Below are 24914 nucleotides of genomic sequence, written 5' to 3'. Positions count from 1 at the left end.
TGTCTCTCTAACAGGGCTATAGGAGCATAAGCGAAAGGATAAATATCTATGTTTTAAACGCCAGCTATCTTGATCTCTCTGCGGCGTTTGAATTGGACATTTCTGGAATTTCAATTTCACTTCTGTCAAATTCCGCCGGTTAAAAAAAACTTTAATGAATCCCTTATCGCAGTCAGATCTCTCTCCCCCTTCTCGCTGACCCACCCACAATCTCCAGAGACCCGACTCGCTTAATAATCCTACCCTTGCCTTTGGGAAGATTGTTCTGGGAGGACGTCTGGATGGCAACTTGCAATGACTTAGTGAAGGAACGAGATGGGGTTGGTACGGATATTTGGGCTTCTCTTTCCCCCTTTCACTAGTCCGCGGAGGACAGGTTTTGGTCTCGCCTCGAAATGCCGACAGTCCATATTTTTCAAAGGATGCGGTCTGACTCGCCGTCTTCCCCCAGCATCTTTTTCATGTGTCTGCCAAACCACACCGTAGAAGTGCGCAGGAAGTTTGGTTTTGAGGGGGCGTCCCCCACGCACCAAGGTCCCACAAAAGTCAGTGGGTTCATGGCGAGATTATTTTAGAAGATTAGCTTGATGGAATGTTGATTTGAACTTTAAGTTGTTTTGTAGTATCACCTCTTTAACCAAATCTTCCTTCCCCATACGAAAAAGCTACATCGTCCACTGAATCTGTCCAATTAGATGCTCGGGTGCTGCAGAGGAATTTGGAATATACTGGGTCGGTGCCAGACGCGACCAGTGACTCTGACACACAGACAATATATTTACTATTTTAAAAAATACAGACAGGAACCTGGGCGGAAATGAATATGCATTGTGCAGTCCGAAAATGTCGGAGCACTTCTCTTAGGGATGTAATGGCCAGGATTAGATGCCATGCCTTCATGCAGATTATTATTAACCACATGTAAACACTAGTCTCCAAACTGTCCAAGATGCAGTTCATGAAACGTTAACACGGGAACCGGTATAGAACTGCAAAGAATAACAGGTCAGAAACATAGAAACATAGAAAATAGGAGCAGAAGTAGGCCATTCGGCCCTTCGAGCCTGCACCGCCATTCAGTATGATCATGGCTGATCATCCAACTCAGAACCCTGTACCTGCTTTCTCTCCATACCCCTGATCCCTTTAGCCACAAGGGCCATATCTAACTTCCTCTTAAATATAGCCAATGAACCGGCCTCAACTGTTTCCTGTGGCAGAAAATTCCACAGATTCACCACTCTCTGGGTGAAGAAGTTTTTCCTCATCTCAGTCCTAAAAGGCTTCCTCTTTATCCTTAAACAGTGACCCCTCGTTCTGGACTTCCCCAACATCGGAAACAATCTTCTTGCATTTAGCCTGTCCAATCCTTTTAGTTTCAATATACGTTTCAATAAGATCCCCCCTCAATCTTCTAAATTCCAGGAAGTATAAGCCTGGTCGATCCAGTCATTCTTCATGTGAAAGTCCCAGGAATCAATCTGGTGAACCTTCTCTGTACTCCCTCTATGGCAAGAATGTCTTTCCTCAGATTAGGGGACCAAAACTACACACAATATTCTAGGTGCGGTCTCACCAAGGCCTTGTACAACTGCAGTAGAACCTCCCTGCTCCTGTACTCAAATCCTTTTGCTATGAATGCCAACATACCATTTGCCTTTTTCACCCCCTGCTATACCTGCATGCCCACCTTCAATGACTGGTGTACAATGACACCCAGGTCTCATGCATCTCCCCTTTACCTAATCGTCCACCGTTCAGATAATAATCTGTTTTCCTGTTCTTGCGAACAAAGTGGATAACCTCACATTTATCCACATTAAATTGCAACTGCCATGACTTTGCCCACTCACCTAACCTATCCATGTCACCCTGCATTCTCTTAGCATCCTCCTCACAGCTAACACAACCGCCCAGCTTTCTGTCGTCCGCAAACTTGGAGATGCTGCATTTAATTCCCTCATCTAAATCATTAATATATATTGTAAACAACTGGGGTCCCAGCACTGAGCCTTGCGGTACCCCACTAGTCACTACCTGCCATTCTGAAAAGGTCCCGTTTATTCCCACTCTTTGCTTCCTGTCTGCCAACCAATTCTCTATCCACATCAATACCATACCCCCAATACCGTGTGCTTTAAGTTTGCATACTAATCTCCTGTATGGGACCTTTGTCAAAAGCCTTTTGAAAATCTAAATATACCACATCCACTGGCTCTCCCCTATCCACTCTACTAGTTACATCTTCAAAAAATTCTATAAGATTCGTCAGACATGATTTTCCTTTCACAAATCCATGCTGACTTTGTCCGATGATTTCACCTCTTTCCAAATGTGCTGTTATCACATCTTTGATAAACAACTCTAGCATTTTCACCACCATCGATGTCAGTCTATAATTCCCCGGTTTCTCTCTCCGTCCTTTTTTAAAAAGTGGGGTTACATTAGCCACCCTCCAATCCTCAGGAACTAATCCAGAATCTAAGGAGTTTTGAAAAATTATCACTAATGCATCCACTATTTCTTGGGCTACTTCCTTGCAGACCATCTGGCCCTGGGGATTTATCTGCCTTTAATCCCTTCACCATTTCCCTACTAACATGTATTTCCCTCAGTTCCTCCATCTCACTAGACCCTTGATCCCTTACTATTTCCGGAAGATTATTTATGTCCTCCTTAGTGAAGACAGAACCAAAGTAGTTATTCAGTTGGTCTGCCATGTCTTTGTCCCCTATAATCAATTCACCTGTTTCTGACTGTAAAGGACCTACATTTGTCTTGACCAATCTTTTACTTTTCACGTATCTATAAAAGCTTTTACAGTCAGTTTTTATGTTTCCTGACAGCTTTCTCTCATAATCTTTTTTCCCTTTCCTAATTAAGCCCTTTGTCCTCCTCTGCTGGTCTCTGAATTTCTCCCAGTCCTCAGGTGTGCCGCTGTTTTTTGCTAATTTATATGTTTCTTCTTTGGACTTGATACTATCCCTAATTTCTCAGTCCTCAGGTGTGCCACTGTTTTTTGCTAATTTATATGTTTCTTCTTTGGACTTGATACTATCCCTAATTTCCCTTGTCAGCCACAGGTGTACTACCTTCCCTGGTTTATTCTTTTGCCAAACTGGGATGAACAATTGTAGTTCATCCATGCGACCTTTAAATGCTTGCCATTGCATATCCACTGTCAACCCTTTAAGTATCATTTGCCAGTCTATCTTAGCTAATTCACGTCTCATACCTTCAAAGTTACCATTTTTTAAGTTTAGAACCTTTGTTTCTGAATTAACTGTCACTCTCCATCTTAATGAAGAATTCCACCATATTATAGTCACTCTTACCCAAGGGGCCTCGCATGACAAGATTGCTAACTAACCCTTCCTCATTGCTCAATACCCAATCTAGAATGGCCTGCTCTCTAGTTGGTTCCTCAACATGTTGGTTCAGAAAACCATCCTGCATACATTCCAAGAAATCCTCTTCCTCAGCACCCTTACCAATTTGGTTCAATCAATCTATACGTAGATCGAAGTCACCCATTATAACTACTGTTCCTTTATTGCACGCATTTCTAATTTCCTGTTTAATGCCATTCCCAACCTCACTACTACTGTTAGGTGACCTGTACACAACTCCCACCAGCGTTTTCTGCCCCGTAGTGTTTTGCAGCTCTACCCATATCGATTCCACATCCTCCAGGCTAATGTCCTTCCTTTCTATTGCATTAATCTCCTCTCTAACCAGCAATGCTACCCCACCTCCTTTTCTTTCCTGTCTATCCCTCCTGAATATTGAATATCCCTGGATGTTGAGCTCCCATCCTTGGTCACCCTGGAGCCATGTCTCTGTGATCCCAACTATATCATATTCATTAATAACTATCTGCACATTCAGTTCATCCACCTTGATACGAATGCTCCTTGCATTGACACATAAAGCCTTCAGGCTTGTTTTTACAACACTCTTAGCCCTTATACAATTATGTTGAAAAGTGGCTCTTTTTGCTTTTTGCCCTGGATTTGCCTGCCTGCCACTTTTACCTTTCACCTTACTACTTTTTGCTTCTACACTCATTTTACACCCCTCTGTCTCTCTGCACTTGTTCCCATCCCCCTGCCACATTAGTTTAAAGCCTCCTGAACAGCAGCAGCAAACGCCCCCCCTAGGACATTGGTTCCAGTCCAGCCCAGGTGCAGACTGTCCTGTTTATACTGGTCCCACCTCCCCCAGAACTGGTTCCAATGCCCCAGAAATTTGAATCCCTCCCCCTTGCACCATTTTTCAAGCCACGTATTCAACTGAAATATCTTCCTATTTCTACTCTGACTAATTTCTACTCAGAAGCCCGGACTAATTATTTGTACGTATTCAAGAAAAAGTTTGCATTGTGTGCCCAGCACACACTTATGTTGTGGTGAGAAAACCCCGGTTGAGCACACCAATTCATGGTGTGCCTTGATTCACCTTATTTTGAAACTGATGGCTGTCTTAATCACTTCATTGAACAAGACTTGCTTAATAAAGCAGCTTTTTGAACTTGTGGAATGACTAATTACTTGGGAACAGGATTTTTTGTTGGGGGACCCAGCTGACAGTAACTATAAGTTATTTATCTCTATGCAAAATAGTTATTGACTTGGAGCAGCAGCAGTAATATGATCAATCTAGTCGAGTATGATATTCTCCAAAGGGTTTGTCTGTTGGTGGGTCCTCAGGTGGCTGGTGAGGCCGATTTAGGATCCACACAACAGGGACCTTATGGTGATTATCTTAATGGAGAATGCCTGGGTGTGACTTGTTTAACGTGGAGAGTCTGATGCACAGGCAGCCACCACACGATCCATGACAGTTCGGGGTCAGGATCCAGTCGCATGGAGTGCAGGATGATTGAGGACCATTCACTGCTGCAGCTTTCCTTTGCCTTCACTGCCATTGAGATGTGTCATCATCTCCTGCCAACTCCCCCACTGAGGTCTCGATTAGATTGTTCTTTGTCTGGAAACTTACCCTTGACCTTAACACCATAGGTGACCCTACCAGTAGCTAATCACTAGATGTCTAAACTCCATATCTTAGGAAGACACAAGTCTCTCCACAATGACAAGGTGATTATCCCTGGAGAAGTGGCTTGGAGTACTAATAGTTGGGATACCATAGATGAAAATTAAGTACATAATACTTCCTAATAGAGAAGCTGAGCAAATAGTATTTGTCAATGAAGAAACTGAACTAATTGCTTTCAGGAGGAGAATCTTATGGCTTGAGGATGCGAACCCACAGATGCTGTGAGTTGACTACCTGAACACGTGCCCTCGCTGACACAGTATCTGAAGCAGTTGTTCTCAGCTGCGAGGGATGTGAACCTGCATTGTATCTGATTTAAAGTGTGGCTGGTGGTGTATTTGAAACTGTAGTATTTGCTGAAGTGTTCTCAAAACCAAGACTGCTAACTAATGGGTTACTATTTGATGATGGAGTGTCTGTAGCAACAGTACACGAAGATGGAGCTTGGGGTCAATAACAGTTCTTGCTGATAACTTGTCAAGGATCATTGTTACTTGTTGAGGGATAACTGAATGTTCAATGGATCCTGCTTGTTCCTTTTTTGATTTATTTGCAGTCTTCTTGGATCTTTTGTACGTAGAACATAAAACAGGACAGCACTGGGCAGGCCATTTGGCCCACAATGTTGTGCCAATCTTAACACCAAGTTATATTAAGAGTCCTCATGCTATGTACCATCTATATCCTTCCATTCACCTGTGTCTATCTAAAAGCCTCTTAAACTTCACCAAACTGGCTGCTTCCACTATCAACACTGGGAACACATTCAAGCCACCTCTCTGCATTACAAAAATATCTAGTACTCATGTTTTGTTTAAATGTCCCAAACTTAACCTTAAAGCATGTCCTCTGGTGTTGGACATTTATTTTACCCTGGGAACAAGTTTCTGACTCTCTACTGTATCTATGCCTCTCATAATTTTAAAAATCTCTATCAGGTCTGCCTTCAGCCTCCAGCACTCTAGAGAGAACAACTCAAGTCCGTCCAACCCTTCCTTATAATTCATGCTCTCTAATCCAGGCAACATCCTAGTAAACATATTCTGTTTCCTCTCTACATCCTTCCTGCCATGGGGTGACCAGAAATCCACACAATACTCCAAGTGTAATTCGACTGATGTTTTGCATAGCTGCGGCTTGACTTCCTTACTCTTACACTCAATACCCCTACCAATGAAGGCCACCTTATCCATTAGAGAAACCACTGTCAGTGAGTTATGGATCTCTTTGTACCTCAATGTCACTAAGGGTCCACCAGTAGTGAGAGTATGTTATGCTCATTCTCTTTTGTGGAGTTTGATCCAATGTAACTGATCAACAAGTCTCCCACTTTCTAGCTTCTAATGACAGTTTCACCTCTATCTACCTATACGTACTTCCAATAAAAGGGCTCACACTGAATGCCACCCTACCTTCTTCTCACAATAAATTTGAAAAGATACTTTGGTTTGATTTACTTCCTTAAAAGAGTTTTATTTGTTATTGTTTTCCATACTTGCCTTGGAAACCACTGTCTCCCACTTCATAGCTTCCCCCTTCCCCTGGTTTTATTGATCTAGGCTCACTAGCTCTTTTTTTCAGCAGAGATCAGCCATGATGGAACGGTGAAGCAAACTCAATGTGCTGAATGCCTGAATTCTGCTCCTATGTCTTATGGTCTTAATCTACTGGAGGAACTCAATTCCTTTCTCCCCACAAATGCTGCTCCACTGCTGAGATCCTCCAGGAAATTATTTGTTGTCCCAGACTCTTGGATGTCTCCTTTGTTCTCTAAGGGTTTATCAAGAATATTTTTCATCAAACTTTTTTCCCCACTCCTGAACTGCAGCTTTATCCATTTCCAGTCTTGTATGCACCCCCTGCCTTGCCCTCCCAATGCCATCTTCAGATAAAATTACCTTGTGGTTTCTTAAAATGTTTGGCTCCTAAATTTGTTGAATGTGTATTCACTGTTTTATACGTTGCTACAGATACAGGTACAGTGTGTATATTCAGTGGCCACTTTATTAGGTACTTCTGGTACCTCAGTGTGGCCTTCTCTTGCTATAGTGCATCTACTTCAAGATTCAATGTGCATTCAAAGAATCTCTCCTGAAAGCCTCTGTTGTAACATGAGGTTATTAGAGTTGCAGTCACCTTCCTGTCAGCTTGAACCAGTCTGGCCATTCTCCTCTGACTTATCTGTGTCTGCAAGGCTGGTTTCGACAGAGCTTTCATAGTGTGTTGCGTCTGCGAGGCTGTGTCGCTATGGAAGTCCATAGTGGGGGTATTCTCTTCTGCTGCTGGCCTGGGATGGTGAGTCTGTCGGGACCCTAGGGACTTGTGGAAACTGTGTGGTGATTTCTTTTGAACTTATAGTCCTTTAACATCTTTAGACTATTTTTACTGTGCCCATGGTCTGTTTTTTTTTTATCAATTATGCTATTGTTTGCACTGTTGTAACTATATGCTTTAACTATGTGGTTTTGTGCAGGTCTTGTAACTTTAGTCTTTGGTCTTGTTTGTCTGGTGGATTTGGAGCTCATTTCCGGGGAGTGCGCTAAGACGGTAGCGCAATATTAATACACAGCAGCCTCTCCGGACTCTGGATTGGGGATTGCCGAATGTTATGTGGATTTTCTAGTGTAGTCTGTTTTGTCATATGCTTTTATGATATTCTGGAGGAATGTTGTCTCACTTTTTAACTGCATTGCATTTGTGGTTTCTAAATCACAATAAACTGAATCTGAATCTGAATTAACAAAACATTTTCATCCACAGAACTAACACTCACTGTATTTTTTTTTGTTTTGTTGCACCACTCCCTGTAAATTCTAGAGACAGTGTGCATGGAAATCTCAGGAGATCAGCAGGAGTATTTTGAGATACTCAAAGCACCCCATTTGGAACCAACAATCATTCTATTGTCAAAGTCACTTAGGTCACATTTCTTCCCCATTCTGATGTTTGGTCTGAACTATAGCTGAATCTCTTGATCATATCTGCATGCTTTTATGCATAGAGTTGCTGCCACATGATTGCTGATTGCACTAACGAGCAGGTGCGCAGGTGTACCTAATAAAGTGGCCACTGTCTGTACTGTATATCTGGCTTGGGTGAAAAATCATCTGATTTTAATATTGAGGAAAAACTACCATCTGCACAGAGTTAGCTGCTTTTGGTATGGGTGATTAATGAGGGTTTCTGATGCCTAAAATTAGAAATATTTCTATACAACAACCTAGCAAACATTCCACCTTTCTCTGTGAGGTTTCTCTGTGACAGCTTGATTATGACTCCCCACACAACACAATTTCCTCCTGGCGACCCTAATCTCAGATAAATAATGGTCACTTGACTAAGATGCTGCCAGGTGTGAGACTGACACCTATTAAGAGTCAAGGGAGGAGAGTCTGCAGTATTTGAGGAGGGGCGAGTAATTAGTGATCTTGCCACATACCACATTGCTAGACTGTACAGTCAAGCAGCAGGACATTTCAAATGCCTGCTGACATAAGAATATTGGATGACTTTGCCAAGGGCTGGTGCCATCTGTATCTGTTGTAGTCCAATCTGCCGCTGTCTTTTTGTCTTCCTTTTTCATTTTCTCACTCCATCTCTTTCATCTTTCTTCAAGTTCTCGCTCCCTCTTTTACTTCCCTCTCCCTCCTTCCTTTTACAAGCTGCACCAACTTTTTCCCTTTGATTATTCACATTTATTTTTCTCTTCCTCTCCCCTTCCAGTCTTTTTCATGTCCTTTAACCTGTTCTCTTCCTTCCTCTCTCTCTCTCTGTTTTCCTTTTGCCTCAGTCCCATCCCTGATCTGTCTCTTGGGCTGGATGTTGCATTCAGTGAACCTGCTTCAGTCTTTCAAGAGCTGGTCAAAGTCAAGGCACTATCAGTAATTCAAAAAATTTGGCAAGGGGTTTCTAGGCAATTTTTAAATAGACAACAAGCTGTCAGAGGACAACATGTGAAAGGGCCATTAATTAAAAATACATCTTGAACCCAGACTACTACACTGCTAGTCATAAGCAGCACATGTTATAAAAGCAATAGCTAAATTTTACTCGCAAAAATGATCAAATGATCTGTCCTCTAGGAGCGCTGCCACAAAAAAGCAACATTCATCATCATGAACCCCCACTATCGAGGCCATACACTTTTCTCACGGCTGCCATTGGGATGACCGTACAGGAGCCACCAGGTTCAGAAACAGTTAATGCCCTTCAGCTATCAGCCTCCAGAATCAGAATGGATAACTTCACTCACCTCAACACTGAACTAGTTCCACAACCTACAGACTCACTTTCAAGTACTCTACACTCATGTTCTCAGTATTCCTCATTTCTTTGTGTAACTTGTCTTCTTTTACATATTGGTTGTTTGTCATACTTTGCTATGAATAGATTTTTTCATAAATTCTATTTTTTAAATATCCTGTAAATGACTGCAAGAAAATGAATCTCAAGGTTATCTCAAGGAATCTCCTTTGGGCATTGAAGAATGCAGTAGAACAGAGTGATCTAGGAATAACGGTGCATAGTTCCCTGAAGGTGGAATCTCATGTGGATAGGATGGTGAAGAAATCTTTTGGTATGTTGGCCTTTATAAATCAGAGCACTGAGTATAGGAGTTGGGATGTAATGTTAAAATTGTACAAGGCATTGGTAAGGCCAAATTTGGAATATTGTGTACAATTTGGGTCACCAAATTATAGGAAAGATGTCAACAAATTAGAGAGAGTACAGAGGAGATTTACTAGAACATTACCCAGGTTTCAGCACCTAAGTTACAGAGAAAGGTTGAACAAGTTAGGTCTTTATACTTTGGAGTGTAGAAGGTTGAGGGGAGACTTGATAGAGGTATTTAAAATTATGAGGGGGATAGATAGAGTTGACGTTAATAAGTTTTTTCCATTGAGAGTAGGGGAGATTCAAACAAGAGGACATGAGTTGAGAGTTAGGGGGCAAAAGTTTAGGGGTAACACAAGGGGGAATTTCTTAACTCAGAGGGTGGTAGCTGTGTGGAATGAGCTTCCAGTAGAAGTGGTAGAGGCAGGTTTGGTATTGTCATTTAAAGTAAAATTGGATTGGTGTATGGACAGGAAAGGAATGGAGGGTTATGGGCTGAGTGCAAGTCGGTGGGACTAGGTGAGAGTAAACGTTCAGCACGGACTAGAAGGGCCGAGATGGCCTGCTTCCGTGCTGTAATTGTTATATGGTTATATGGTTAAGGTTGTGTAGGCTGACATATACATACTTTGATAATAAATTTACTTTGACCTTTTGATCTTTGATTTTTGCTTTCAGTTCTGCTGATTGAAGGGTAACAATTGGCCAGGATGCTGGAAATGTTTTCAGACAGCATGTGAAGCCTTGCCTTGAAGTCAGTTCAGAATGCCCTGTCTGACAAAGCACCACTCACCTGGTCCCTCACTGGAGTGTTGTTGCTTGGGTCTCTGGAGTGGAGGTGAAGTGTTCCCAGCGTAGAGTGACGTACATAGCAACAAATCAGACCGGCTGTAGCTTTCCATCCAGTAGGACTGATGTGGGCACTCAAGCAGGGAAAAGCAGGACTAGTGAATGCAGCCACATCGGAAAATCATGGAGTCTTACAGCATGGAAAAAAACCATTTGGCCGAACTCATCCATGCCAAACATATTCCTCAGAGAGCTTGTCCCACCTGCCTGCATTTGGCCTGTGGCCCTGCAAGCTTCTCCTACCCATGTCCTTCCTTAGGTGCCTTCTTAATGGTCCTAATGTGCCTACTCAACCACTATTTCTGACAGCTCATCCCAAATACGCACCACCCTTTGCATGAAGAAGCGGATTCTGTTGTCCCTTTTAAATCTCTTGAACCTCTCATCTTAAAACTATGCCTTTTAGTTTGATCACCCCCTCTCTGGGGAAAAAGACTAAGTGCTTTCATGCTGTTTACACACCTCTCTCAGGTTACCCTTCAATCTCCTATGGTCTGTTGTCCACATGCCTCTGTCAGGTCAGTCTTCAATCTCCTATGGTCTGTTGTCCACATGCTTCTGTCAGGTCACCTTTCAATCTCCTATGGTCTGTTGTCCACATGCCTCTGTCAGGTCAGTCTTCAATCTCCTATGGTCTGTTGTCCACATGCTTCTGTCAGGTCACCCTTCAATCTCCTATGGTCTGTTGTCCACATGCCTCTGTCAGGTCAGTCTTCAATCTCCTATGGTCTGTTGTCCACATGCTTCTGTCAGGTCACCCTTCAATCTCCTATGGTCTGTTGTCCACATGCCTCTGTCAGGTCAGTCTTCAATCTCCTATGGTCTGTTGTCCACATGCTTCTGTCAGGTCACCCTTCAATCTCCTATGGTCTGTTGTCCACATGCCTCTGTCAGGTCAGTCTTCAATCTCCTATGGTCTGTTGTCCACATGACTCTGTCAGGTCAGTCTTCAGTCTCCTATGGTCTGTTGTCCACATGACTCTGTCAGGTCAGTCTTCAGTCTCCTATGGTCTGTTGTCCACATGTCTCTATCAGGTCAGTCTTCAGTCTCCTATGGTCTGTTGTCCACATGCCTCTATCAGGTCAGTCTTCAGTCTCCTATGGTCTGTTGTCCACATGCCTCTATCAGGTCAGTCTTCAGTCTCCTATGGTCTGTTGTCCACATGCTTCTGTCAGGTCACCCTTCAATCTCCTATGGTCTGTTGTCCACATGCCTCTGTCAGGTCAGTCTTCAATCTCCTACGGTCTGTTGTCCACATGCCTCTGTCAGGTCACCCTTCAGTCTCCTATGGTCTGTTGTCCACATGCCTCTATCAGGTCAGTCTTCAATCTCCTACGGTCTGTTGTCCACATGCCTCTGTCAGGTCACCCTTCAATCTCCTATGTTCCAAGGAATAAAGTCTTAGTTATACAACGTCTCCTTGTAACTCAGCTTTCAAGTCCAGGCAATGTCGTGGAAAATCTATTCTGTATTCTTTCTAGTTTACTAACACCTTTTTATAACAGAGTGAACAAAACAGTACAGAATGCTCCAAGTGTGACATTTACCAGCATCTTACACAATTATAACCATATAACAATTACAGCACGGAAACAGGCCATCTCGGCCCTTCTAGTCCGTGCCAAACGCTTACTCTAACCTAGTCCCACCGACCTGCGCTCAGCCCATAACCCTCTATTCCTTTCCTGTCCATATACCTATGTAATACATTTTGGAGAGAAGTATAGGGGAAAGTCAGAGGTAGGTTTCAATACATGGTGCTGGGTGCATGGAATGCAATGTCAAGGATGGTGGTGGAGGCAGGTAAATTAGGGAGATTGATGAGACTCGTAGATAGGCACTTGGATGAAAGAAAAATAGAGGACTATGTGGGAAGGAAGGTTTAGAACATTGGAACAGGTTAAAAAGGGGGCACAAAATTGTGGGCCAAAAGGCCTGTAATGTGCTATATTATTCTATGTTCTGTGTACTTGCAGAACAAATTCTAAGCACTTCCTTACTGGTACAGTAACACAAAGAGATTCTGTAAATGCAAGAAATCCAGATTAATAAATACAAAATACTGGAGGAACTCAGCAGATCTGGCAGCATCTCTTGAAAAGAATAAACTGTTTTGGGCCAAGACCTTTTAACACTGATGCACCATCAATAACTCACACTGAGACGTAAGGCGAGATATCGGCTTTTATTGATTGGAAGAAGGAACCAGGAGTGAGTGTCCATCATACTATGTCCTGGAGACTGAGGCCGAGCGTCAGGCCTCAGATCGCCTTTATACAGGGGCCTGTGGGAGGAGCCACAGGAGCAGTCAGCAGGGGGCGTGTCCAGACAGGCACATAGTTCACCACATTCACCCCCCCCCCCCCCCTTTGTTTGAAAGAGTCCCATGTGGTGAAGTTTCTTACAAGTCAAGTCTATCAGGTGGTCGAATCTGTCGCTGCGATCTACGTAGCACCGGCTGTGACCGCATGGATGCCGGCGACATTGGTGATTGCACAGGGGACGGAGGTTGCGCTTGTTCCTGCCCACTAGGCGCCGGTGATCCCTCACGCATGTGCGAGGCGCCTGGTATAAATGCGTACGAAACGCCCAGTATACAAGTGTCGTGAGGAGTCTGTGTAGGGCCTGGTGAGTACGGTGTCACCTCTGGTGCAAGGTTCATAGTTACCGGAGAGCCTTCAGGGTAGTGGTCTGCTGCACCTGCGGGTGCCAGGTCGCGGACGGAGACCGTGTCCTCCCGCCCATCAGGTAAGACGACGTAAGCATACCGGGGGTTCACATGTAGAAGGTGAACCCTCTCTACCAGCGGGGAGTATTTATTGCTCCTCACATGTTTCCGGAGCAGCACTGGCCCCAGGGACGTCAGCCAAACTGGTAGGGTGGTCCCAGTGACAGACTTCCTGGGAAAAGAGAATAGGTGTTCGTGAGGGGTGGCATTGGTGGACGTACATAACAGAGAGCGGATAGAGTGCAGTGCCTCAGGGAGGACCTCCTGCCATCGAGAGACCGGCAACCCTTTTGACTTAAGGGCTAAAAGTGTGGCCTTCCACACTGTGGCATTCTCCCGCTCCACCTGGCCATTACCCCGGGGATTATAACTCGTGGTCTGACTGGTAGCAATGCCCCTAGCTAGCAAGTACTGGCGCAGCTCCTCACTCATAAAGGAGGACCCTCTATCGCTGTGGATATAGCAGGGATACCCGAACAGAGTGAAGAGCTGGCGCAGGGCTTTTATGACGGACGTGGCAGTGGTGTCAGGGCAGGGGATGGCAAAGGGGAACCGTGAGTACTCGTCGATAACACTGAGAAAATAGACATTGCGGTCAGTGGAGGGAAGGGGGCCCTTAAAGTCAACACTCAGTCGTTCAAAAGGGCGGGTGGCCTTGACAAGTTGTGCCGTGTCAGGATATCATAGGTGTAGGTGGAGAGTTCTATTCTCCACCGCAAAATCTTATCATTTTTGATTTTGCCCCGCTGTTGGTTGCTGAACAGGAACGCAACCGAGCGCTGGTCGGTCAGCAAGGTGAACCTTTTGCCAGCAAGATAGTGCCTCCAGTGCCTAACAGCCTCCACTATGGCCTGGGCTTCTTTCTCCACCGCGGAGTGCCGAATTTCGGAGCCTTGGAGGGTGCGACGAAAGAATGCTACTGGTCTGCCTTCCTGATTGAGGGTAGCAGCCAGAGCAAAATCGGAGGCATCACATTCCACTTGGAAGGGAGTGGTCTCGTCCACGGCATGCATCGTAGCTTTGGCAATGTCCTCTTTAATGCAGCTGAAGGCCGCGCGGGCCTCAGCAGAGAGGGGAAACGAGGTAGACTTGACCAGGGGGCGTGCGCTATCCGCTCTCTGTTATGTACGTCCACTAATGCCACCCCTCACGAACGCCTATTCTCTTTTCCCAGGAAGTCTGTCACTGGGACCACCCTACCAGTTTGGCTGACGTCCCTGGGGCCAGTGCTGCTCCGGAAACATGTGAGGAGCAATAAATACTCCCCGCTGGTCGAGAGGGTTCACCTTCTACATGCGAACCCCCAGTATGCTTACGTGGTCTTACCTGATGGGCGGGAGGACACGGTCTCCATCCGCGACGTGGCACCCGCAGGTGCAGCAGACCACCACCCAGAAGGCTCTCCGGTAACTATGAACCCTGCATCAGAGGTGACACCGTACTCACCAGGCCCTACACAGACTCCTCACGACACTTGTATACCGGGCGTTTCATACGCATTTATACCAGGCGCCTCGCACATGCGTGAGGGATCACCGGCGCCTAGTGGGCAGGAACAAGCGCAACCTCCGTCCCCTGTGCAATCACCAATGTCGCCGGCATCCATGCGATCACAGCCGGTGCTACGTAGATTGCAGCGACAGATTCGACCACCTGATAGACTTGACTTGTAAGAAACTTCGCCACATGGGGACTCTTTCAAACAAAGGGGGGGTGAATGTGGTGAATTATGTGCCTGTCTGGACACGCCCCCTGCTGACTGCTCCTGTGGCTCCTCCTACAGGCCCCTGTATAAAGGCGATCTGAGGCCTGACGCTCGGCCTCAGTCTCCAGGACATAGTATGATGGACACTCACTCCTGGTTCCTTCTTCCAGTCAATAAAAGCCGATATCTCGCCTTACGTCTCAGTGTGAGTGAGGGCGTCCAGTGCCCCATCGTAGGTCGGCAGGTCCCGGATAATGGAGTAAACTTTGGGGGTGACCCTCGAGAGTAGGATTCTGTGCATAATGGCGGGTTCAGTTGCATGAACCTCCTCCAAGTACGATTGGAAGCAGGCAAGCCAGTGTTCAAAAGCGAGAGCTGCGTCAGGGTCTTGAGGGTCCAAATCCAACCTTTCCGGACGCAAAACGGTTTCCATGTTTTAAAACTTCCAGTCAATAAAATTGATGCACCATCAATAACTCACACTGAGACGTAAGGCGAGATATCGGCTTTTATTGACTGGAAGAAGGAACCAGGAGTGAGTGTCCATCATACTATGTCCTGGAGACTGAGGCCGAGCGTCAGGCCTCAGATCGCCTTTATACAGAGGCCTGTGGGATGAGCCACAGGAGCAGTCAGCAGGGGTTGTGTCCAGACAGGCAAATAGTTCACCACAAACACCTTGGCCCAAAATGTCAACTGTTTATTCATTTCCAACAATGCTGCCCAATCTGCTCAGTTCCTCCAGCATTTTATCTGTCTCACAGTTACAGTGTCACTTTAAGCAGCCTGTAAAGGAAGGGTTTCCAACCTGGGCTCCATGGACCCCTCAGTTAATGGTGGGGTCCATGCAACAAAAAAGATTAGGAGAGCCTGCAGTAAAGGGAAACGTTTAATTTTCCAAGGCATAAGATGTATTGAGTGATTGTAAGTAATCCAGTTCCTGTCACTAGTGACCTTTGCTCAATATTGATCTTGGCTGTAAAGTGATTTCAGCACAGAATGATTTCATGATTCACTACTTCCACAGCACACTGTACTGATATGATCAGGCAACACCTACGGAGGGGAATAAAGAGCTGACGTTTTGGGCCGAGATGCTTCATCAGTACTATTAAACAATCAACGTTTTGGGTCAAGACCCTCATCGGGACTTCTGTACTCAATGCAGTGACCAAAGAAGGCCAAGATGCCAAAATCCTTCTTCACCACCCTGTGAGGCCACTTTCAGGCCCTCTATTTTATAATATATTTTTATAATCCTCTGGAGATGAGAAGGTGCCAACAGTAACTGCTGAAGGGTCTCAACCTGAAACGTTGACTGTACTTTTTCCCGTAGATACTGTCTGACCTGCTGAGTTCCTCCAACACTTTGTCGGTGTTGCTTGGATCTCCAGCATCTGCAGATTTTCTCTTGTTTGTGACATTATCCATTTGAGACCCATTTTGAAAATTGCCTAAAATAATAGGTTGGGTTTCTAGCACTGATTTAGGATTTGAGCTTTGCCTTCACTGGAGTTTTCTCTGTTCTCTGCATGGATCCTATCTGATGAAGAAGCTGATTTACTTGCTGTTGAGTTCGGACAACCAGTAGTAAAAAGCTTTGAATTAGTCAAAGTTGATAAGGACCAATGCCTCAAGTCTTCAGCAACCTAACTCCAATCCTGATCTCAGATGTTACCTGCGTATTGTTGGCACCATCTCATCTTCAGAGTATTATAAAATAGAGGGCCTGAAAGTAGCCTCACAGGTGAACAGGGTACCATAGAGCCACAGAACACCACAGCACAGTACAGGCCCTTCAGCCCACCACATTGTGCCGACCCATATAATCCTTAAAAAAAAAGTACTAAACCCACACTACCCCATAACCCTCCATTTTTCTTCCATCCATGTGCCTGTCCAAGAGGCTCTTAAATACCCATAATGTTTTAGCCTCCACCACCATCCCTGGCAAGTCAATCCAGGCACTCACAACCCTCTGTGTAAAAAACTTACCCCTGATGTCTCCCCTAAACTTCCCTCCCTTAATTTTGTACATATGCCCTCTGGTGTTTGCTATTGGTGCCCTGGGAAACAGGTACTGACTATCCACCCTATCTATGCCTCTCATAATCTTGTAGACTTCTATCAAGTCCCCTCTCATTCTTCTACACTCCAAAGAGAAAAGTCCCAGCTCTGCTAACCTTGCTTCATATGACTTGTTCTCCAAACCAGGCAACATCCTGGTAAATCTCCTCTGCACCCTCTCCATAGCTTCCACATCCTTCCTATAATGAGGTGAACAGAATTGAACACAATACTCTAAGTGCGGTCTCACCAGAGATTTGTAGAGTTGCAACATGACCTCTCTACTCTTGAACTCAGTCCCCCTGTTAATGAAACCTAGCATCCCATAGGCCTTCTTAACTACCCTATCAACCTGTGCAGCGACCTTGAGGGATGTATGGATTTGAACCCCAAGGTTCCTTTGTTCATCCACACTCTTAAGTAACTGACCATTAATCCTGTACTCAGTCTTCTGGTTTGTCCTTCCAAAATGCATCACCTCACACTTGTCCGGATTGAACTCCATCTTCCATTTTTCTGCCCAACTCTGCAGCCTGTCTATATCCTCTTGTAACCTTCAACAACCTGCAGCTCCATCCAGAACTCCTCCAATCTTCGTATCATCTGCAAACTTACTCACCCATCCTTCCGCCTCTACATCCAGGTCAATTATAAAAATCACAAATAGCAGGGGTCCCAGGACAGATCCCTGCGGCATTCCACTAGTCACCGACCTCCAGGCAGAATACTTTCCTTCCACAACTACCCTCTGCTTTCTTCCTTTAAGCCAATTTTTTATCCAAACAGTCAAGGTTCCACTTATCACTATGTTCTATAGATTCAGGAACAGTTCCTGCTGATTGGAGAGTGGCTAATGTTGTCCCACTTTTCAAGAAAGGAGGGAGAGAGAAAACAGGGAATTATAGACCGGTTAGCCTGACTTCAGTGGTGGGAAAGATGCTGGAGTCAATTATAAAAGAGGAAATTACGACACATTTGGATAGCAGTAGAAGGATCAGTCCGAGTCAGCATGGACTTACGAAGGGAAAATCATGGTTGACTAATCTTCTGGAGTTTTTTGAGGATGTAACTATGAAAATGGACAAGGGAGAGCCAGTGAATGTAGTGTACCTGGACTTCCAGAAAGCTTTTGATAAAGTCCCACATAGGAGATTAGTGGGCAAAATTAGGGCACATGGTATTGGGGGCAGAGTACTGACATGGATTGAAAATTGGCTGGCTGACAGGAAACAAAAAGTAGCGATTAACGGGTCCCTTTCAGAATGGCGGGCTGTGACCAGTGGGGTACCGCGAGGTTCGCTGCTGGGACCGCAGCTGTTTACAATATACATTAATGATTTAGATGAAGGGATTAAAAGTAACATTAGCAAATTTGCTGATGACACAAAAGCTGGGTGGCAGTGTGAAATGTCAGGAGGATGTTATGAGAATGCAGGGTGACTTGGACAGGTTGGGTGAGTGGGCAAATGTATGGCAGATGTAGTTTAATGTGGATAAATGCGAGGTTATCCACTTTGGTGGCAAGAACAGGAAGGCAGATTACTATCTAAATGGAGTCAAGTTAGGAAAAGGAGAAGTACAAAGAGATCTAGGTGTTCTTGTACATCAGTCAATGAAAGCAAGCATGCAGGTACAGCAGGCAGTGAAGAAAGCTAATGGCATGTTGGCCTTCATAACAAGAGGAATTGAGTATAGGTCCTTCTGCAGCTGTACAGGGCCCTGGTGAGACCCCACCTGGAGCATTGTGTGCAGTTTTGGTCTCCAAATTTGAGGAAGGACATTCTTGCTATTGAGGAAGTACAGCATAGGTTCACAAGGTTAATTCCCGGAATGGCAGGACTGTCATATGTTAAAAGATTGGAGCGACTGGGCTTGTATACACTGGAATTTAGAAGGATGAGAGGGGATCTGATTGAAACATATAAGATTATTAAGGGATTGGACACGCTGGTGGCAGGAAGCATGTTCCCACTGATGGGTGGGTCCAGAACTAGAGGCCACAGTTGAAGAATAAGGGGTAGGCCATTTAGAACAGAGATGCAGAAAAACTTTTTCACTCAGAGAGTGGTGGATATGTGGAATGCTCTACCCCAGAAGGCAGTGGAGGCCGTCTGTGGATGCATTCAAGAGAGAGTTAGATAGAGCTCTTATAGATAGCGGGGTCAAAGGATATGGGGAGAGGGCAGGAACGGGGTACTGATTGTGTATGATCAGCCATGATCACAGTGAATGTCAGTGCTGGCTAGAAGGGCCAAATGGCCTACTCCTGCACCTACTGTCTATTGTCTATTGTCTATCCCATGCCTCATGACTTTCTGAATGAGTCTCTCATGAGGGACCTTGTCAAATGCCTTGCTAAGGTCCATGTAGACCACATCCACTGCCCTACCCTCATCAATTTCTTTTGTTACCTCTTCAAAAAACTCAATCAGGCTCGTGAGGCACGATCTTCCCTTCACAAAGCCATGTTGACTATCCATGAGGGTAGTGAAGAAGGATTTTGGCATGTTAGCCTTCGGTCACTGAATTGAGTACAGAAGTCCTGATGAGGGTCTTGACCCAAAACGTCAATTGTTTATTAGTACTGATGAAGCATCTCCACCCAAAACATCAACTCTTTATTCCCCTCCGTAGATGTTGCCTTTTCAGATGAGTTCTTCCAGCATTTTGTGTATTGCTCTGGATTTCTAGCATCTGCAGAATCTCTTGTGTTATTGAGTATGGAAGATGGGATGTTATTTTGCAGTTGTACAGGTGTTGGTGAGGCCACATTTGGAATATTGTGTAGAGTTTCTGTCACTCTGCTATAGGAAAGATGCCATTGAGTTGGAAAGAGTGCAGAGGTTTACAAGGATACTGTTGGGACTTAAGGGACTGAGTTATGCAGAGAGGTTGAGCAGGTAGTGACTGTTTTCATCGGAGTGAGGGCAAATGAGGGGTGATCTTATGGAGGAGCATAAAATTATGGTGGGCAGTGAAAGTGTGAATGTGGAAATTTTTCTGCCAGGGAAGAGAGGGCACAGGTTTAAGGTGAAAAGGGAGAGAATTAATAGGAACCTGAGGGGAAACTTTTTCAACCAGACAATGGTCATCACATGGAATGAGCTACTAGAGGAAGTGGATGAGGAAAATGCATTAACAACATTTAAAAGGTACCTTTAAGGTCAGGTAGATGAACAGGAAAGGCTTAAGAGGGATACATGTCGAATGCATACAACTAGAACTCACTTAGCTGGGAATTTTGGTCAGCATGGACCAGATGGGCTGAATGGCCTGTTTCCAAGCTGTGTGTCTCCATAACTTCATGGGTTTTTGCCTGGTGTTATGGTTTCCTTCCACATCCCAAACTCAAGTTATTCTGCAGCCGCTCTATATTGCCTCTGCTGTAGAACATGGGGAGAATTAAGTGACAGGTGGGCAGAACAAAGTGGGGCAGGTGTAAATGAACGCTTGTAGATGGGTCAGAGGACCTGATCTGTGTTGTATGACTCCATGATGCAAGATTTGGGGAACGTGTCTCAGGGAGTGAAGGTGCTATTCAGGTGGTTGAATAAAGGCATAGTAAAGGCATTTTATTTCAAAAATACAATCTATGCATGAAAATATACAAGAAATTCAATATGGTACATAACTGCCTTTGCATTGACAGTGTTGTCAAATCTATACAGCTGTGCCCTCAGCGGTTAGTACATTCTATGTGCAAAGCACTATTTCACTTGTGATAACAGTATTATTAAGCAATATCAAAATAAACTATATTTATAAGAATAAACAATTCAATACCTTTTTATACATTCACAGTCAATGTGTTAAGTAAGGTTCTATTATGTTCCTTAATACCAATAGTACTTTTACCACTTATGTTGCCCCTTGGGTGTTACAATAATTGAGGGTCTCCCTCACCCAACCTGGCCCCTCCCTGGTCAGTAGCAGAACTCCAGTGCTGAGGTCCTTCCTCACTGAGACTTTGCAATGGCTGCTCCAAGCTTCAGCACATCCCTCCACAGCTTGGAGTGTGCCAGTCGGCAACATTCCTCTATGGTAAAGGTTCCCAATCTTTTTATGCCATGACCCTCATCATTAACTGTGGACCTCAGTTGGGAATCCCTGCTCTACGGACATCTCAATGTGCTCTTTAAGGGATGTAATTAGTTCCATGCCTGACTACAACCTGTTAAATGTAGTTAGCCAGGTGGTGAAATGAGTGGTGCAGATTTTACATGAGACTGGTTGGGTGAAGGCAGATACCAGAATAGCCTTGAATGCAAATGTTTCTCCTCCATTTGTTCCTAGTGGTTGTGCTTGAACTGCTAAGTAATGACTTTGGAATCGTGCACCTCAAGACTGAATATGTTCTGTTTTAATCATGTGACATTTGAATAATGGAGCTAATGGCAGCACTGAGAGCTCAGAAGATTGATGAGGTGCCTCTGTATGGGAACATGAGCATGTTTATTCCAGAGCCCGCTCTTCCTATAAACACTGTCATGGATCGGGCTGAAAACTTTCTGATTCGCTGTAAACTAGCAGTGTCCTTTAGTGCATGATTCAGTACTTAATACTGACCACGTTAAATTACCAGTCAAATGCTTCTAGCATAATGAAATCTCAGCTGCACACACACCAGTTTGAAATGGATCAGCTACAACAAAACCGACTGCTAGGATTAAGGAGGAAACAAGGTAAATATTTGCACTAAATTTTAGATGGAGGCTACCTGTACGACTTAATTGTACATGACTTTTGAGAAGCTGTCCTGTGGTCTTGGCCTAGTTTGTGTCTGACTGGTTTGTGTATTGACACTGAGTAGGCATTTCCTAGAGATTTCCTCAGACTGCCATCCCAGACTCCAAACTGCCAAGTCCTTTTAAATGACTTTTCACCCAGAGAGACACAAGATGATGCAGGTGCTGGAATCTGAAGCAACCAACAAAGAGATTGTTGGGCAAGTGATGCACCATCAATAACTCTCAGAGACGTGAGTCAAGGTAGGCTTTTATTGGCTGGAAGAAAGCACCGTCAGCAGCGTCAGCAGCAAGCAACCACCACACAACATGCTGGAGACTGAGGGAGGAGCAGTGCCTCCAATTGCCCTGATACAGGGGTCTGTGGGAAGAGCCACGCTCTATGGGAGGAGCCACAGGAGCAGTCAAGGGGGGGGGGCATGTCCAGACAGGTATATGTAGTTCACCACTTTCACCCCCCCCCCCTTTGTTTTAAAAGAGAGTCCCCATGGGGCGAAGTTTCTTAAAAGTATATTTGCAGGTAGGTCTATCAGGTGGTCGAATCTGTTGCTGCGATCTACGTAGCACCGGCAGTGATTCCACCGGTGCCGGTGGTGATTGCACCAGAGACGGTGGTTGTGCTGGCTCCGGCCTGACTTAAGGTGTCAGCCCATTAGGCGTCAGTGATCCCTCATGTGTTTGCGAGGCGCCCGGTCTGGGAGTGTCGTGAGGAGTCTGTGTAGGGCTTGGTGTGTGCGGTGTCAGGTGGGTATACATCTCGGTGGGTACAGGGTTCATAGTTACCTTGGAGTGTTCAGGGTAGTGGTCTGCTGCTCCTGCAGGCGCCAGGTCATGGACTGAGACCGTGTCCTCCCGCCCATCAGGTAAGACCACGTAGGCATACTGGGGGTTCGTATGTAGTAGGTGAACCCTCTCGACCAGCGGAGAGTATTTATTGCTCCTCGCATGTTTCCGGAGCAGCACTGGCCCTGGGGATGTCAGCCAAGCCGGTAGGGTGGTCCCAGTGGCACACTTCCTAGAAAAAGAAAAGAGGCACTCATGAGGGGTGGCATTGGTGGACGTACATAACAGAGAGCGGATGGAGTGGAGTGCCTCGGGGAGGACCTCCTGCCATCGAGAGACCAGCAACCCCTTTGACTTAAGGGCTAAAAGTGTGGCCTTCCACACTGTGGCATTCTCCCTCTCCACCTGTCCATTTCCCCGGGGATTATAGCTCGTGGTCCTACTAGTAGCAATGCCCCTAGCCAGCAGGTACTGGCGCAGCTCGTCACTCATAAAGGAGGACCCTCTATCACTGTGGATATAGCAGGGATATCCAAACAGAGTGAAGAGCTGGAGCAGGGCTTTTATGATGGACGTGGCAGTGGTATCGGGGCAGGGGATGGCAAAGGGGAACCACGAGTACTCGTCAATAATGTTGAGAGAGTAGACATTGTGGTTGGTGGAGGGAAGGGGGCCCTTAAAGTCAACACTCAGTCGCTCAAAGGGGCAGGTGGCCTTGATAAGTTGCATCTTTTCAGGACGGTAGAAGTGCAGTTTGCACTCAGCACAGACTTGGCAGTCACTGGTCCTCACTGATTTCCTCGAGGGAGTAAGGCAGGTTCCGGGCTTTCAGGAAATAGTAAAATCGGGTGACCCCCGGGTGGCAAAGATCTGCATGGAGGGCATATAGCTGGTCGAGCTGCGCGCTGGCACACGCTCCCCAGGATAGGGCATCAGGGGGCTCTTTGAGCCTTTCAGGCCGGTACAGGATATCATAGTTGTAGGTGGAGAGTTCTATTCTCCACTGCAAAATTTTATCATTTTTGATTTTGCCCTGCTGTTGGTTGCTGAACGTGAATGCAACCGAGCGCTGGTCGGTCAGCAAGGTGAACCTTTTGCCGGTGAGATAGTGCCTCCAGTGCCTAATAGCTTCCACTATTGCCTGGGCTTCTTTCTCCACCGCGGAGTGCTGAATTTCAGGGCCTTGAAGGGTACGAGAAAAGAATGCTACTGGCCTGCCCGCCTGATTGAGGGTAACAGCCAGCGTGAAATCGGAGGCGTCACTCACTACTTGGAAGGGAATGGTCTCGTCCACCGCATGCATCGTTGCTTTGACAATGTCCCCTTTAATGCAGCTGAAGGCCGCGTGGGCCTCGGCAGAGAGGGGAAATGTGGTAGACTTGACCAGGGGGCGGGCCTTGTCTGCGTAATGGGGAACCCATTGGGCGTAATAGGAAAAGAAGCCCAGGCACCATTTGAGGGCTTTGAGGGTGGTGGGAAGAGGGAGTTCCAACAGGGGGCGCATACGGTCGGGATCAGGGCCAATGACCCTGTTCTCCACGACGTACCCAAACATAGCGAGTCGGGCGGTTCCGAACACACACTTGTCCCTATTACAAGTAAGGTTCAGGGCTTTGGCCACTTGGAAAAATCATTGGAGGTTGGTGTTGTGATCCGGCCAGTTGTGACCGCAGATGGTGATGTTATCCAGATAAGGGAACATGGCCTTCAGTTGGCACTGGTCCACCATCCGGTCCATTTCCTCTGGAAGACAGAGACTCCATTCGTGACACCGAAGGGGACGCACAGGAAGTGATAGAGCCTGCCGCCCGCCTCGAAGGCACTGTAGGGGCAGTCCTCCGGGCGGATGGGGAGCTGGTGGTAAGCAGATTTCAGATCTATGGTTGAGTACAGCTTGTACTGAGCTATCTGGTTGACCATATCCGCGATGCGGGGTAGGGGGTACATGTCAAGCTGCGTGAACCTATTGATGGTCTGGTTATAGTCCATGACCATCCTATTTTTCTGCCCGGTCCAAACAACAACCACCTGGGCCCTCCAAGGACTTGTGCTTGGTTCAATGATCCCCTCCCTGAGCAGCCGCTGCACCTCCAACTGAATGAAGGCCCTGTCCACCGCGCTGTATCTCCTGCTTTTAGTTGCCTCAGGTTTACAGTCGGGGGTCAGGTTGGCGAACAGCAGTGGGGGAGGGATCTTGAGGGCGGAGGGGCTGCAAGTGGTGTCAGTAGCACGGCTGTTGGCATGGTGCTGGGTGGGATGTGCGGGTCGGTGTGTGTGTGTGTGTGTGTGTGTGTGTGTGTGTGTGTGTGTGTGTGTGTGTGTGTGTGTGTGTGTGTGTGTGTGTGTGTGTGTGTGTGTGTGTGT

At 45.9% G+C, this 24914-nt stretch overlaps 1 protein-coding gene across 1 annotated transcript in view; it reads left to right on the top strand.

Moving 5' to 3' along the window:
* The window catches only part of exoc3l1 (exocyst complex component 3-like 1), a 109853-nt gene that overhangs the window by 3780 nt on the left and 81159 nt on the right, over positions 1-24914 (top strand). The gene's annotated exons all lie outside the window — the stretch shown is intronic.

The sequence above is a fragment of the Hypanus sabinus genome, chromosome 17 (assembly GCF_030144855.1).
Source record: "Hypanus sabinus isolate sHypSab1 chromosome 17, sHypSab1.hap1, whole genome shotgun sequence".
NCBI lineage: Eukaryota > Metazoa > Chordata > Chondrichthyes > Myliobatiformes > Dasyatidae > Hypanus > Hypanus sabinus.
This window is presented reverse-complemented; position numbering and strand designations above follow the sequence as displayed.